The following is a 15,407-nucleotide window of genomic DNA, read 5'->3' as shown; positions in this document are numbered from 1 at the left end:
TTGGACTACTGCAATGTGCTCTATGTGGGGCTACCCTTGAAGGTGACCCGGAAACTGCAATTAATCCAGAATGCTGCAGCCAGACTGGTGACCGGGAGCGGCCGCCGGGATCACATAACACCGGTCCTGAGAGATCTACATTGGCTCCCAGTACATTTCCGAGCACAATTCGAAGTGTTGGTGCTGACCTTTAAAGCCCTAAATGACCTCGGTCCTGTATACCTGAAGGAGCATCTCCACCCCCATCATTCAGCCCGGACACTGAGATTCAGCGCCGAGGGCCTTCTGGCGGTTCCCTCACTGCAAGAAGCAAAGCTCCAGGGAACCACCAGGCAGAGGGCCTTCTCAGTAGTGGCACCTGCCCTGTGGAACGCCCTCCCATCAGAGGTCAGAGAGATAAACAACTACCTGACATTTAGAAAATACCTAAAGACAGCCCTGTTTAGGGACGTTTTTAATCTGTGATATTTTAATGTATTTTAATGTGTGTTGGAAGCTGTGCAGAGGGGGGGGGGAGAGACCCAGCCAGCTGGGCAGGGTATAAATAATAAATTATTATTATTAATATTATTTATTAAAATGAAAGCTAAGAGTCTAGGTCTTCTAATGTGGGGGGCGGGGCTCAAGTGGGGAGGGAATGAATGTAAATATGAGCTAGATTTTTTTTTTTGAGGTTCAACTGTCAAACGGACTTAATTCACTTTCAGTTCACCCAGCAATTATGGGAACTGCTTACACGTGTCAGATTTCTTTAACTAGTTCAGTGCTATTCATTGAAATGGACTAGTTCATTCCAAGCACTCAATATGGTTGAAAGTCTTATTGATCAAATCCTGATGCTTGTATTTTGTTAGTATGATTGTACTCATGATTCCTTTGCACAAGTTTTTAATGCATTAGGTTTAATGCATTAGGCAAGACAAAACCAAACTAGAGTAGGGCAAATTAAAAATACAGATTTGTTAGGAAGATTTCCTCAAGTTTAACACAACTGAAGCAAGATTTTCCTTCTTGCTTGTGGATGAAGACTCAGAGAGATACTGCAGCATATTTACTAATACTCTTCCTCATTTTTCCACCTGCTCCTCCTGCGTAAATTGCTTGTGTGTTTTCCATTTTGGCAGTCTGTCCAGCTTGAGAAGCTGTTATTGTACTTCAAAAATGTATTTATTTTTATATACCAGTAGGCATTTCTATCCTGCCCTTGCAGTTTCTTAGGCACTACGTAGGGTAACTTACAACAAAGCAAGACTACAACATCATATAGAATAATGCATTCAAGAAAAATACACTAAAATGTAAACAAAGTTAGGAGCTGTGGGTTCAAGACCATGTTTTGAAAAAACACTGGTGCTCAGCAAGCAAAAGCCTTCCAAATTAAATACGTCTTTATCAGCTAGCAAAAGACAACAGGATGAGGTGTTTCACAATGTTGGTGCAGGCACTGAAAAGTCCCTGTCTCTTGACATTGTCGACTGCACATGCACCCTTGGTTTACCGTGTTACCATGATGAGAAGGCTGCAGTCACATGAATTACAATGAAGGTTATGCATTATACCGTAGTTGGAAAGTGATTTAATGATGTTTTACTTGGTTACTGCCCAGATTGGTAGCTTTCCAATTTCTTTGGGAGTTTCTATGAGTGTTTGTGACATCAATGATGGAGTGGCTAGAATAATAGGATTAGTTCTGAGGCCAAGTAGTAGCTTGTATTACTCCTCAAGCTGACATTTTAAAACATTAACTTGTGAATTTACAGCTTAAATACCTAACCCTGTTTCCAGTGCAGCCAAGTAGTACATCTCTTCTATTAATCAGAACATTCAAATTTTTTGCAGCTACCAGCTCTCTTCCCCCATCACAATTTTATTCTTTTCCATAAGAAAAAAACTCCAAAATCCATTGTTGAGTAATACCTTTATTGGGAGCAGCCAAAATGTTTCAAAAGTGTGAGAAGCTTTTGAGCTCTCTAGAACTTTTCATCATCAGTGTGAAGGGGATGAGGAAAAATGAAAAACAAAAAAAGTCAAAAAATAAGCTGATGTAGTAGCCATGAACATAGCTTGCAAAGGCCAAATCTGTGCTATACATTAAAAGCAGTATCATACCACTTCAAATATTTATAGTTTTCCCCAAAGAATCCTGAGAGTTGTTTGGAAACCCCAATGTCATGAGTCCCAAAGAAGCATTGTGAGGGGGCTGGTTGGGATGCTAGGAACTCTGAGGGATAAACTGCAGTACAGTCATACCTCGGGTTACGAACACCTTGGGTTACGAACTCTGCAAACCTGGAAGTATTTTCGCCACGCGTGTGTTCTGTGTATGCGCAGAAACAGTGTGTGTGTGGTTCGCGCATGCGCAAAGCGCGAAAACCGCGAAAATTGCACTTTGTGCATACGCAAAATGGCGCTTCGGGTTACGACCATTTCAGCTTACGAACTGCGTCCCGGAACAGATTGTGTTTGTAACCCGAGGTACCACTGTACCCAGAATTATTTGAGCGAGAGTATGTTCTGAATATGCTTTAAATGCATAATGTTTACACAGCCAAGAGTAAGTTGAGTTCAAAATTACAGAAGAAAATGGAGGGAACACAAGGCTGCTGTTTTTAATCCCCGTTCTTTGCAAAGAGAGGTCTGGAGGCTTTATCAATTATACTCAGGGCAACAGCAATGGTTGTCAGGAACGGTATGCATAGGGATCCCAGAAATCAGGTGTGTGTGGTGGGGGAGACTAGTAAAGTGGTTGGTTTATTAGCTTGGGTACTTTCAGGGAATACGAAATAAGTGGCAATTCTGTAAAATGGTCTGATTGAACAGCCATCACATTCAGCGCTACATCTGCATCTGGAGGGACATCTGCACGAACTAAACCTGCAGATACAAATTCATATCCTGTAAAAACTATATGTGGTTTTAGTTCCTTGGACTATTATCTACTCTGAGCCTTTGGGAAAGGGTCATATACAGCTGAAAATAAAGCAGATGAGTATGGGTATAGAGAAAATCACATCTGAACAGCAAACAGAATCCTAATTTTTTCAAGTTTTGATAGCCCGGATTTAATGTGTGTAATTTCTGTGGGTCATTTTGAGAGAAATCAGATAAAAACAAGGGTGGTGATTTGAGTATAGGATGGTGAGAGCTGAGGCTCTTGTTTATAAATGATTTCTACAGTACTGTTATATTTTTGTATAGCCATGTAACAGTGAGATTAAAGATTATCTGCCACTTCTTTTTTGCATTTTCTTGTTGAAAAACACCAGTACCACATCCTTTATCTTATCAAGTGTTCTGACACAGCTATTAATAAGTCTTCAGGGTTTCTTAAGGATCTGATTCTATTGTGCACCAAAGAAGTCACAAGCTTGCTGCTCGTTTTTCTTACTAGCATCTTCTTCCTCAGCACACTGAGTTGGATCCAGACTTAGGCTCCCACTGGTCAGAGCTTATCCTGAGTCGATGTTCCCACCAGCAGAGTGGAGAACCCTCTTGAACAGCACGGGAGGTGGCACTATAGACTGTTGAGGTAGTGGGAAATTGGCAGAAGTTGCCTTCTCCATCAGTGATGTGCGGATCATGGACTAGTGGAACTACGCTAGTTCCTTTAATGTTCCCAGCAGGACCTTTCCATGTATTTGCTTAGCCAGTGTCTCCAAGCTCTGTGTATGTGTGTGCATGCACACCCCTCTGTCTGTCTGTCTGTCTGTCTGTCTGTCTGTCTGTCTGTCTGTCTGTCTGTCTGTCTGTCTCTCTTCAAAAAGGCAGCAAAACTGCACAAGCCTGCAGAGCAACATACACGCATGAGCAGGAAACAGCTGCTTAAAGCAGAACTGCAGCCCCTTCTTCATTTTCTAAGGAAGAACAGTTGGAAACCCTGAAGTGCCCATGGGATGGGGGGGGGTGGAAGCCAAGATCCCTGCAACCTTAATATCTCAGTCCCTCCCTCCTCTCTTTCAGCCACGTGTGTGTGTGTGTGTGTGTGTGTGTGTGTTTTGAAAGCATGGTGTTTTAATAAAATAAACCCCCAACCCCAATCTGCCAGAACTTGAAGGATCAGCAGCTTCATGCAACAACCAATAACAACAGAATAATAGAAAGAGAGATGATGAAAGGGTGTGTGTGTTAAATTTTTTTATTTTATTTTTGGCGGGTGGGAATCCACCCTTCTACCCAGGGTTGTCTTTTTCAGAAAACACAGCCAAGCCAAACTTTTCTTCTTTATGCAAGCTGCTAGGATAGGAACTGGCAAATTGACTGTCCGGGGAAACTATAGACTCTCCTTCATTGAAGGTTTTTAGGGATCTGCCAGGGATGCTTGAGTGGAGATTCCTGCCTTGCAGGCAGTTGGACTAGATGACCCTTGGGATCATCAACTTTACATAACAGCCCTGTTTCCCAATGAAAAGGGGCAGTCAGCAGCATTCTGTAGAAAGAAAGGGCTGTTAAGTCTTCAGAAGGCAGAGCCTGGGTCAAGTCACCATATTCATAAGACTTCACCCTGATCCAGCTAGAGAGAGCAACACATGTAAATAATTTTCTAGACTTTAGAGTCTGATATGATATGGAGTGCATATCTACTTGTGGGGCCACCAGTGGCTGGTGTACTGGGACCTTCAATAATTTGTCAATTTGTTCGATTATTTAGAATAATATATCCCACTTTATACCCCAAACACTAGATTTGCACAATACAATCACATTCAAGCATTAGCATCAGGAACAGAAATAATGCTGTCGATATAGTACCAAGGTTACACAGCATTTCCTGTCCTTGTTCTTGGTCCTGCCTGGTTTCACCCTTTGATCACTAGGTAGCAACTCCTCTTAGAGAAGGGAATGAGACCTAGCAGACAGACATTGCTCAGCTCATGACGAAGGCAAGTCTTCCCTGGCTGGCAGCTGGCCGTTGCCAGGTTGAGAGTTCTGACAGAGGAGTTCGGTTCAAGATTTTTCTACACTTAAATAAGACACCTGCTAAGTACACTTTTGTTTAGGTAAACCAGATTTTTAGGAAGTTGGCATAGTTTATTATTTTAACTTTTTGAAAATTTTAAATTATTGTTGTTAATCCTTCTTGCTGATATTGTTTTTGTTTTACATTTTTTTGCAAACTGCTTTGAGGTTTTTTTTTACAATCAAGTGGTGGATAAATGGTGAAATAAATAAATAAAATAAAAAAATCTTCCCCTAAAGAAGTGTACTTTGTTAAAGATTCTGAGAGTTGTTAGAAGCCCCTATTTCCTTCAGAGACCTACTATCTTCAGAGTGGTTTAAGGGTCAATCCCTCTTCCTAGGGAAAATCTAAGACTTGTAAATCTGTGAGGGGAATATGGGTCTCCTAACAACTCTCAGAGCACTTAACTTCAGTCCCCAGGATTCTCTGCGGGAAGCCATGACTGCTTAAAGCTACTTTAAACGTATGGTGCAGATGGGGATTGGAGTCTGTGCTGATTCATAATACAGCAGTGAACAGACCAACAAAAGCCTTGCCAATATAATGTCCAAGTTCGAGACTTCCCATAGGCAACTGAGAGTTAGGAAGCCGGCCTAGACAAGTTTTTGGGCAGATAGAACAAGGCTCTTCTTAACAGAACAGTGTTTCGTTCTGTAACATTCACAATACAATTTCTCCAAAATGTACAGTACTTCTGCATTTGCCTGCGTGGGCAGAAGAGATCATCCTCTAAACAAAAATTCTAAAATTAGAATGTTTACATTTACAAACGCCTTAAAAAGATATGAATTGCATGACTTTGGGAGCATGAGATAGAACTGAGGCAACTTGTATTCATTAGTTGGTGGTGGTGGTATTTTTTTAAAACACACTGGCAAGGTGATTTCACATGATTTGGCTCCTTTTAATCAGCATATTACTTGTCTGCTGCCTGATGTTCCAACTCATTCATAATAATGGCTGCATGCCATGGCCAATCACTCTTCAGTGCATTGGCATAATTCTATGTGTGATGAGGGAAGGCATTGTACAGATGGAGCACAGGCAATATATTTTCTCTTACACGTTTCTCTCAGTTGGCCTTGGATCTTCATGTAGTGTGAGAAACCTGTTGGGAAGTAGGCTTGTTTGGCTCACAGCAGCCATTTTAGGAAGTCTGAGCTTTGATTAATTGGATTGCAGTGTCCTTCAACCCAGCTTTATATTTCCGCTCTAATAGCAGTTACTGAATTCTAATTGTCAAGGACTTTTTGTCTTGTCTTTCCTAGAAAGCCTGTCCACTGTTAATGATGGTTTAAGGTCTTGATTAATAATGCATAAGGTTATAACTGTCTAGGTGTATTGCCACCCTGGGTTTCTTTAGCAGGAAAAGGGGACTATAAAAATATGAATACATATAGATATATGTAGGGTGTTGACAATTAACAGCAGAATCCTCTTTTTTTATCTGCTAAAATAAGACTGACTGAGGTAAGCATGTACTGGATTGAAAGCTTAAATAACTTTGATGTAGAGATGAGGTAATTATGAGTCATCAATTTCTTTTAGTAAACGATTATGTATACTAGGGATGTTTGGGTTGTTAGTTTGGTCCCCACAAGCACTGGTGGAGGAAGAGGAGTGCGGGGGGGGGGGAAGCGCACCGCCCCCCGCAGAGCAATTCCAGTAGGGTGCCATCGCGGCTACTACCCACAAGTGCTAACACCACCATTTCAGTGTAAAAGTGAAAGTGTTCTTCTGTCCATTCTGTAGACTCTCCCAATTAATTCTTCATGCAGCTTCCAAAAGTTAAACTGTGTGTACGTAGTTAAACTGCCCTCTGGTGCTCTTTAGTCCATGATCCTGCCCATATTACTGAGGACGGAGAAAACCTTTCAGGGCAAGTGTCTTTATAAGCTGTGATTCTCTGAATTATTAAGTGTCTTTGCTTTGGGATGTGAAGAGAGAAAAAGTAGAGCATAGCACTCAATTCTGGGGTGTGAAAATTGGGACCCCCAAACATACCTGCCAAGTCCTGGATGGAAAAATCCGGGATCGGCAGCCCGCGACACCGGACGTTGTGTAGACGGTGGCGCCAGCGCTGGAAGTCGCTTCTACGCGTTTCCGGACACACGTAGAAGCGACTTCCGGCGTCGCCATTTTCTGGTGCCCATAGAAGGGCAAAGCGGCACCAGAAAAATGGCCGCCGTCAGAAGCGGATTTAAGGGAGAATAACGGGATAAAAACCTATACGGGAGACCGCCGGGAAACGGTAGGAAAAAAGGGGGTTTCCTGGCGAAAACAAATGTGGAATGGACCAATGGTCTGCATGGGATTGCAAGACTTTTGCACAAGACAGCTAGGAGAAAGAAAGTAAGGGCTCATAGTTTTTTCAAAACTGCAGAATACAGACAAGGTTTTTCACTGTTTTCACCTGTATACTATGGTATTGTCCCAAGAAGCTCAGGACTGCACACACTGGGCTACCCATTTAATTCTCTCATTCAGCAGTGAAGTAGGTCAGACTGCAATACTCTGTAAGTCTTGTGTTGCTTTCTTTGGTCCAATGAAGGCCTGTTACCTGTACATTTAAACCAAACTGTTACAGACTGAAAACACACACATCATATTTGCCACCATTCTTCCTTTGGTGGATAATAAGAACCTTGTTTCATAAAGTTTTATGGTGCCAGATTTGAATAGCGGTTTCTTCAGACCATACTTGTCCTATGCTATTTTTGTAAGGTCAACAAAAGTGCTTTGTACAATATGCTGCTGCCTTTAGTTTGCTTTGTCTCCATTTTAGGAGTGAAGAATTCAACTTCACACTGTTTTGAAGATCTCATTAGTGAAAAGTTTAAAGAGAAAACAGGGCAACGTTTTCACATACATCATGCCCTCTATACTGAGGAATCAGTAAGTTTGAGCTGTCAGCCACAGTATAATTTGATTTTTTTCCCTAATTCACATTCCACTGCAGTTATAATTAAAAAGAATATTAATCTGCACAAAGTACATGTACTTCAACACCCTTATTACTGCAGAACTTTGCAATAATTATGGAGTAACTTTAATCAGAAACTCTATGTTAATCCATGCTGGTGCAGCTCATTAAAATAATATGAACATGCAGTCTTTGAAAGTTCACAGTACATTTGTATTTGTGTTGATTTGTTCTCTTTGCAAAATGAAGCTGCTCTACCTTATCGGTACAATGCTGTCCTGTGCAATAAATAAACCGTTTTCCCCAATACGGTATCTGGCAAAGAGCTACACAGCTGGAGTCTGTTCCTTCCCTTTCTTGTCTTACATAACAGAGTGTACAAGTAGGTTCAGTTCCTCTGTTTGTTTCTGTCTTACAAAATTTATCTACCTACCTACCTATGAACAGGCTCCCCCAACACTTGTCTCATATCCCTGTATTTGATGCAAGAGAATTTGTTTTTAAAAACTCGCATTAAATGTTGAAAATTATGTTCTTTTTAACTTCTCTTCCCCCCCCCCCAATCCAAAATTAGATTTGAAGCTTAGAAAGTACATACCAAACTGGGGGGATAGATGGCTGCTACTTCAACAATCCTGGAAGCATTTCATAGGGAAAACCAACAAATGTAATCTGTGTGCCATAAATAATTCCTTACCAATTGTCCTCTGTAGAACCATACAGTGCAGATAGTTATGTTGGGAGAGACAGAAAAACCTGCAGATGTAATCAATCAGAATTTGGGCCAAAATATTATGAGCCATGTTTGCAAATCCTAGCAGTAGTTCTAAGCTACTGATTTTGAAATTAAGTTCAGTTTAAGGCCTTTTATATGATATGTAGACATCCAAGCTGAGTCCTTTCTCTGGCGTAGGATGGTGTAATTTTGACACCTCTCTGCCATTAGTAATAAATATCATGCATTGTGTGTAGTGATGCACTGCCACAAAATTCAGTAGAATCTAATGGTTTGCTGGTGAAGTAAGCGTATGCCCCTAACTGTGGTGCTTGAAAAATCAGTCCCTTTTCATTTGGAAACTATTACTTGAAAAATACTCTCTCAGGTTATCCCACCATCATATTATTTCCCTACTGCATAAGGAAAACAGACTTTCTTAGTCCACGAGGTCCACACCATGCATGCATCTATGCCACTCTATAAAACTGCTGAGCAAGTAAAAAAGCCACTGCTTCAGACATTTACTCCCTACTCATAGTCACCCATCCCACCCTCTGTTTCTGAAAGATTCTCCCATCATCAGTCAGGAAGGATCAAGAGAAGCAAGAGGACTAAATAAGATTTTAATTTGTGACTAAACTAATAACTCCTTAAAACCCCACAGACCATTTGCCCTTCGAGTTCTCTCCAATGCCTTGGAGAACATTTTTCAAAGTCCCTGATTGCTAGGAGCATCCTTGATTGGAACTAATGTTAAACTATCACTTTGTCCCTCATCACTTTTCCACCATTCCCAGTTTTCATTCTCTCTCTCTCTCTCTCTCTCTCTCTCTCTCTCTCTCTCTCTCTCTCTCTCACACACACACACACACACACACACACACACATATTGCTCCTGGCTGCTGGGAGGTGGGGCGGTAAAAATCCTCCAAACCTTTTCCTACTGAGTATTGGGGATGCATATCTTGTTGCCAACAGAACATTCTTGTTTTGCAATAGACATTTATTCTAGTCCCCTAAAGCCCCGTGAACCAGGCATGGGTGCCTATGAACCTGTCAGTCCTACATAGTTGATTTCATCTAGCTCACAGATCCCCATAAATTGCCTTATTTCATCTTCAGTGAATGCATGAGTGGCAGACTGGTATTGCACCCACTAGCCACACCCCTAAATACCAATGCAGTCAGTCCCCATGCCCGCAGCAGCTACAAATTCAGAGTCGAATTTCAGTCATGGAAATGTAAAGTTATTACAGTGTGGATCACTATGACCAAAGCTCTAAGTTATGGACATACTGGCTGAACTAGCTGAAGCTGGGAAAAGGTGCTCCATGTCACTGTGGCTATCAGGGCCCCTAGCGACAGCTGAGTCGAAGCAATACTTCCAACTTTCTTGGAGCCAAACTGGGTATGATCTAAATGGTATGAATACAATTACTGCATTTTTAAAAAAAATGTTAAGTAACAGTATTGGAAAGCCTGAGAAGCCATGCCCCCACAACATGATTAAAATACCTCCCAAACATGCCCCTTTGAAGTGGTAGGGAACAGAGCCTCCAGTTGCCTCCAGGGAGGGTGGGAGGCAATTGTGACTAAATTCTTTAGTCTGCATTTTCCACAATAAAATCGATGTTTTGAACCACTTTGGCATCCATAGCAGTAGCTGCAGCAACATCTAATTCTCCCAAAGGCAATCTGGGTTTCAGTAATAGTAATGTTCTTTTTTTAAAAATGTTGATTATGAGTTGCAAGATCATAATTTTTTAAGGAAAGCACTCCTGGTCAGAGGTTGAAAAAGCGACTGCTAATATTACATTAGCAGAGCTGTTTATTTGAATCATAACTTTGCTTCAGTATGAGTTAGATGCTTCCAGAGAAGCCTATTAACCTTCTCTTTTGGTCCCCTGGCACAATTCTGCCAAGGTTATTCCTTTACTTGCAGTCTTTTGTGAAATGAAATGTACTCTGTGCCCTGTTGCTGCCTTATCTTTTTCGGACATGAGGGATTCATTCTTGAGATACTTATTGGGAGCTTTTGTGTAATGGGGTTCAGTAGGAAACAGTGAGTTTAAAATAAAATGAGCATCTCCAGCAACTTTGCATTTGAAAAGCAATATAGTTGGAAAAGTTAGAGTCAAAAGCTATTGTTATACCAAGCTGAAGCATTGTCATCTTTAGCAAAGCAGCACGGGAACAAAGATACTACATTCTCCCTGGCTGCAGGCCAGTATTCCCCTGGTTTTGTATGGATGGAAATTGGAAGCATACCTTACTACTGCACCAGAAAACATTAGAAGTTCCCAGTCTCCTCCTATGTGCAGGCATCCTCTTAGCCATTGTGAAGTAGACCCGTTAATATTTTCATCAGCTTGCCTGTCCTCATCTTTGCCCAACCAATAAGAGATCAAGAATAAGTCATTGCTTTCTGGGCAATGGATGGTGTTTCTGGGATTCTCTGAGAATTAAAGGAGGATTACAGTGATAGTATGAGTTATATCAGGGAACCCCAGTGTGGTCTTGCTTCCTCCCTTAGGATATTGTTGCTGTCTTACATTGACAGAAAGAAGGACAAATATGGCATGGGGCCTCCTCTTTCCACTGGACATAGCCAGCTTCAACTCTTTTTGCAGAACACAGGGATCCCTTAGCACAGGGGTCAGCAAACTTTTTCAGCAGGCGGCTGGTTCACTGCCCTCAGGCCTTGTGGGGGGTCGGACTATGCTTTGAAAAAAACATATGAACGAATTCCTATGCCCCACAAATAACCCAGAGATGCATTTTAAATAAAAGGGCACATTCTACTCATGTAAAAACACCAGGCAGGCCCCCAAATAACCCAGAGATGTATTTTAAATAAAAGGGCACATTCTACTCATGTAGAAAAACGCTGATTCCTGGACTATCTGCGGGCTGGATTTAGAAGGCGATTGGGCCAGATCCGGCCCCTGGGCCTTAGTTTGCCTACTCATGGCTTAGCACATAGTTTGGGAATCACCTCTGCAATTGTAATTTCTATATAACATTTACTGGGGCAAAGATTTTGTCTTCATTGTTCTGATGCTTGTCCTATAAATGTTTGTCAAACCTGGTTACAGCTGCTTCCTTAATTGGTGCCTTCTAGAAAGAACATTGTCCCAAGCAAGGAAATGACTGTCATTTAGAATGTGTTGATTTATGTGTGTTCTCCTAGGATCAACTCTTAAGTGCCTTCAGTCTATTGAATCACATGTTCTGTAGCTGTTGCATATGGACCATTTCCTGAAATTAGATTATACCTCAAGCAGTATGTCTGCATCTGGGTAGTTAACAGTAGTTTAAAGAAGGGGACAGCATGGGTATTTTAATTGGATGGGGTATGTCGAAATACGTTATTTTACAAGTATGCTAATCATGTAGCAGCTTTGGTTTCCTTTATTAAAGTTAGTGTAGGTCAGATTCTCAGGTTTTCAAAGATGCATGTGCTTAGACCATACAGGAAAATTCAATCGGCCTTAGTTTATAACCTTTATACACACTTTCAAGAACACTGAGATCCAGTTCTGATCTCACTGTGAGAAGTGATGTTACAGGGAACCAGGCAGAGGGCCTTCTCAGCAGTGGCGCCCACCCTGTGGAACTCCCTCCCATCATATGTCAAGGAAATAAACAACTATTTGACTTTTAGAAGACATCTGAAGGCAGCCCTGTGTAGGGAAGTTTTTTAACGTTTGATGTTTTCTTGTGCTTTTAATAATTTATTGGGAACCACCCATAGTGGCTGGGGCAACCAAGTTGGATGGATGGTGTGTATACACACACACACACACACACACACACACACACACACACACACATTATTATTTGATGCAGACACCATGAGTTGATAAAACATTTTTCCCAAGGCCTATCAGGCCATTTGGACTCTCTGTAAACCACACTCCTCCCCAGGCTACAGTGTGGGTGGTTTTCCCACACAGGGTACCAAGCCGAGGTAGCACAAAACTGAGAAGATCTATAATTGAGAAGATCCATTTTGGGGCACAAAATTTTGGCCTCACTCATATTACCAAAGTTTGCCCCTGCCGGGATACTTTCACTACTCCTGCACTCTGCTTGACTGGAATGTATCCTTGAACTGTGATAACTCTGCTTGATTTCCTTGCCCCCTATGACCATTGATGCCACTAAAAGTTTTCCTGCTGGAGAATATGGCTCCCAGGCTGAAATGTTTCTACCTGCTTCCTATTTACTGATTTTTGGTAGAGTTTACCCTGTTCCCCAACAGCGTGGTTATTTCATAAAACTTACTTTAGTATTTTTTTCCATAAAGTAGAAACAATTTATTCATGCTGCTTAATACTTTGAACAGTCACCCTGAAGCATTTAGCAGAAAGTGCAGGCTTATTTGGTTGCTTGAAAATCTACTGCTGTATACTTGTAAAGCCAAAGGTTTTGTTCACGAACTTTGTGCACATTCATAAATTGTGCATAGCGGGGTTTTTTCCTTCTTCCCCAGAGTTGTGAATCAGTTCTGGAAAGCATAAAAACCTTCACCCTATGTTCATTTATTTCTTTGTACATGAAACTGGATAAAGGAGAAAGCAAATCTAGCTATGAGTGTCCAGTACATTTCTTTAAAAAGAAATAAATACGACTGCCTTTCTCTTGGGTTCAGTAGTATTTTGTGCCAGTTTTCTGTGTTGCAAATCATCAGAACAAGGATTGTTCTGGACTTTTCCACCTAGTGTGGCATTTCTATGTAACTTGTTTAAAAAAATATTCTTGCACAGCTCCTGAATCAGTGCTTTTTGGTGCAAGATCATCAACTTTTATGTCAGGTTTAACAAATTGTCTCAGCGTGAGGCTGCTTGCCAAGGAGGTGCCAGATTTATTTTAGAGAGAAATCAATCAGTAATTTTTAGTTCCTCTTATCTCTCTATCTGGGATCATTGCCCCAGCAAGGTCATCGGCTAGGTTACAATTTAGATTGTGTTGATGTTTTGGTTATACACCAGATGGCTGGTAAAGTCCACCTTACAGGTGTAAGTTGTAAGTTGCACTGATTCTGTTTCAAGGGCAGCAAGGGTCACACAGGGTGTGCTTATACCGTATACACTTGCTGCAGTGATAGTTGGCTCCAGATGTAGTGCCTTAGCCTTGCCTTGATGCTGAATCAGAGGTGATGCATAATGAGGGGAGAGTTCTATGAAATATTTTTCAGGATCCCGATACAAGCAAATAATCTAATAGTCAGACAACATGATTTTGTTTTTGTTAGTGAAAATATGTTTACAGAGTTTCTGCTCATTTCCCGCTGCAATCCTCAACCCCTACTAACAATAAAATATTAATGTAAGAAAAGAACAACGTGCACCTGATTGATTAATAGGTCAAATTATGAATATGTCTCAAAGATACTATACAGAAGCTACTAATTATGCTATATTTGCTAGATGATTAGTAAGGGGAGTCAAAATTTGTTCAGCGCACCATCACCAAAGAAGGGTGGAAACTTTAATGCAAAATTGTTCAGTATAGGAACGTTTTGCCAGAATAAATTTTAATATAATATACCTGAAACTGGATTTAGAATCAATATTTTCTAGGCTTCAGAGTGTTTACTGCTGGCTACTTGTGATGATTAATGATTTTAACTCTTCCCTTCTATTAATTTGGTGTGAGGAAATGCTTTCTTAAATAGTAGAGCTGCATGGATCTCTGATGTAGGAGGTGTATAATAAAAGCACCAGAGAGGTGTATAATAAAAGCACCAGAGAAGAGAGTCTATACCTTACAAGACTGAATGTTTCCACAGTTGTTGCCAGAAGGTGGGAGATAAGGCAAATGGTCCCCAGACGTAGCTTGACCCTATCCTGGACTTCTTTGGTTACTTGAAGGAAAGGCACATATTGCATACAAATTATAAATGAATCATAAACTGGAAAGAAAAATAAGCCTATGCCTGTTTGCTTGAAAGCTTACTTCAAAAAAAAATAATGTTCAGGATATGGGTATTAAAATAGCATGGTTCCACCAAATGCACTTTTGTCATTTGCGCACCCTTAATTTTTTTATTAGTTTTGTCACTTGAGATTCCCATGTCTTTCTTAGATGGATTTAGATGGGAGAGAATGAAAAAGAGCTGTGCTGGGAAATGAGGCCCCCACATTTCAACTTCTGAAAGTCTATTCTCTCCTTTCCCTTCACCTTCCTGATTGCACCAGATTCTTAGGGGGGGGGGGAAGAGGGCGGGAGAGATTGTAGACATAGGGACTAAGACATTGTGCTATAGCCTTGTTTAGGATCTCAAACCCTCTGCTAGATATATAATTTCCCACATGCAACCTCAGTATTGGTATGTAGATGTACAGAAATGTGCAGATGCATGGAAGGTGACCCAGAGACCTTCATGTTAATTGGTTGGGATCTACAGGGCTGCTATGTTGTGAACCAATTATTCCATGAAGACTCACAATCATTTTGGATGATATGTGATTCTGTAATTGAAAACATAAGAGGAGCCCAGCTGGATCCTTCTATGCCCATTATCCTGCTCTCACAGTAACCAAACAGATACCTGTGGGAAGCTCACAAGCAGGACATGAGTGCAACAACACCCCCCCCCTGTGTTTCCCAGCAATTCACATTCAGTTACATACTATCTCTGACACTGAAACATAGCCACTGAAAACCTTATCCTCCATTAGTCTAAACCAGGCATCCCCAAACTGCGGCCCTCCAGATGTTTTGGACTACGATTCCCATCTTCCCCGACCATTGGTCCTGTTAGCTAGGGATCATGGGAGTTGTAGGCCAAAACATCTGGAGGG

The sequence above is a fragment of the Zootoca vivipara genome, chromosome 2, assembly GCF_963506605.1.
Source record: "Zootoca vivipara chromosome 2, rZooViv1.1, whole genome shotgun sequence".
NCBI lineage: Eukaryota > Metazoa > Chordata > Lepidosauria > Squamata > Lacertidae > Zootoca > Zootoca vivipara.
This window is presented reverse-complemented; position numbering follows the sequence as displayed.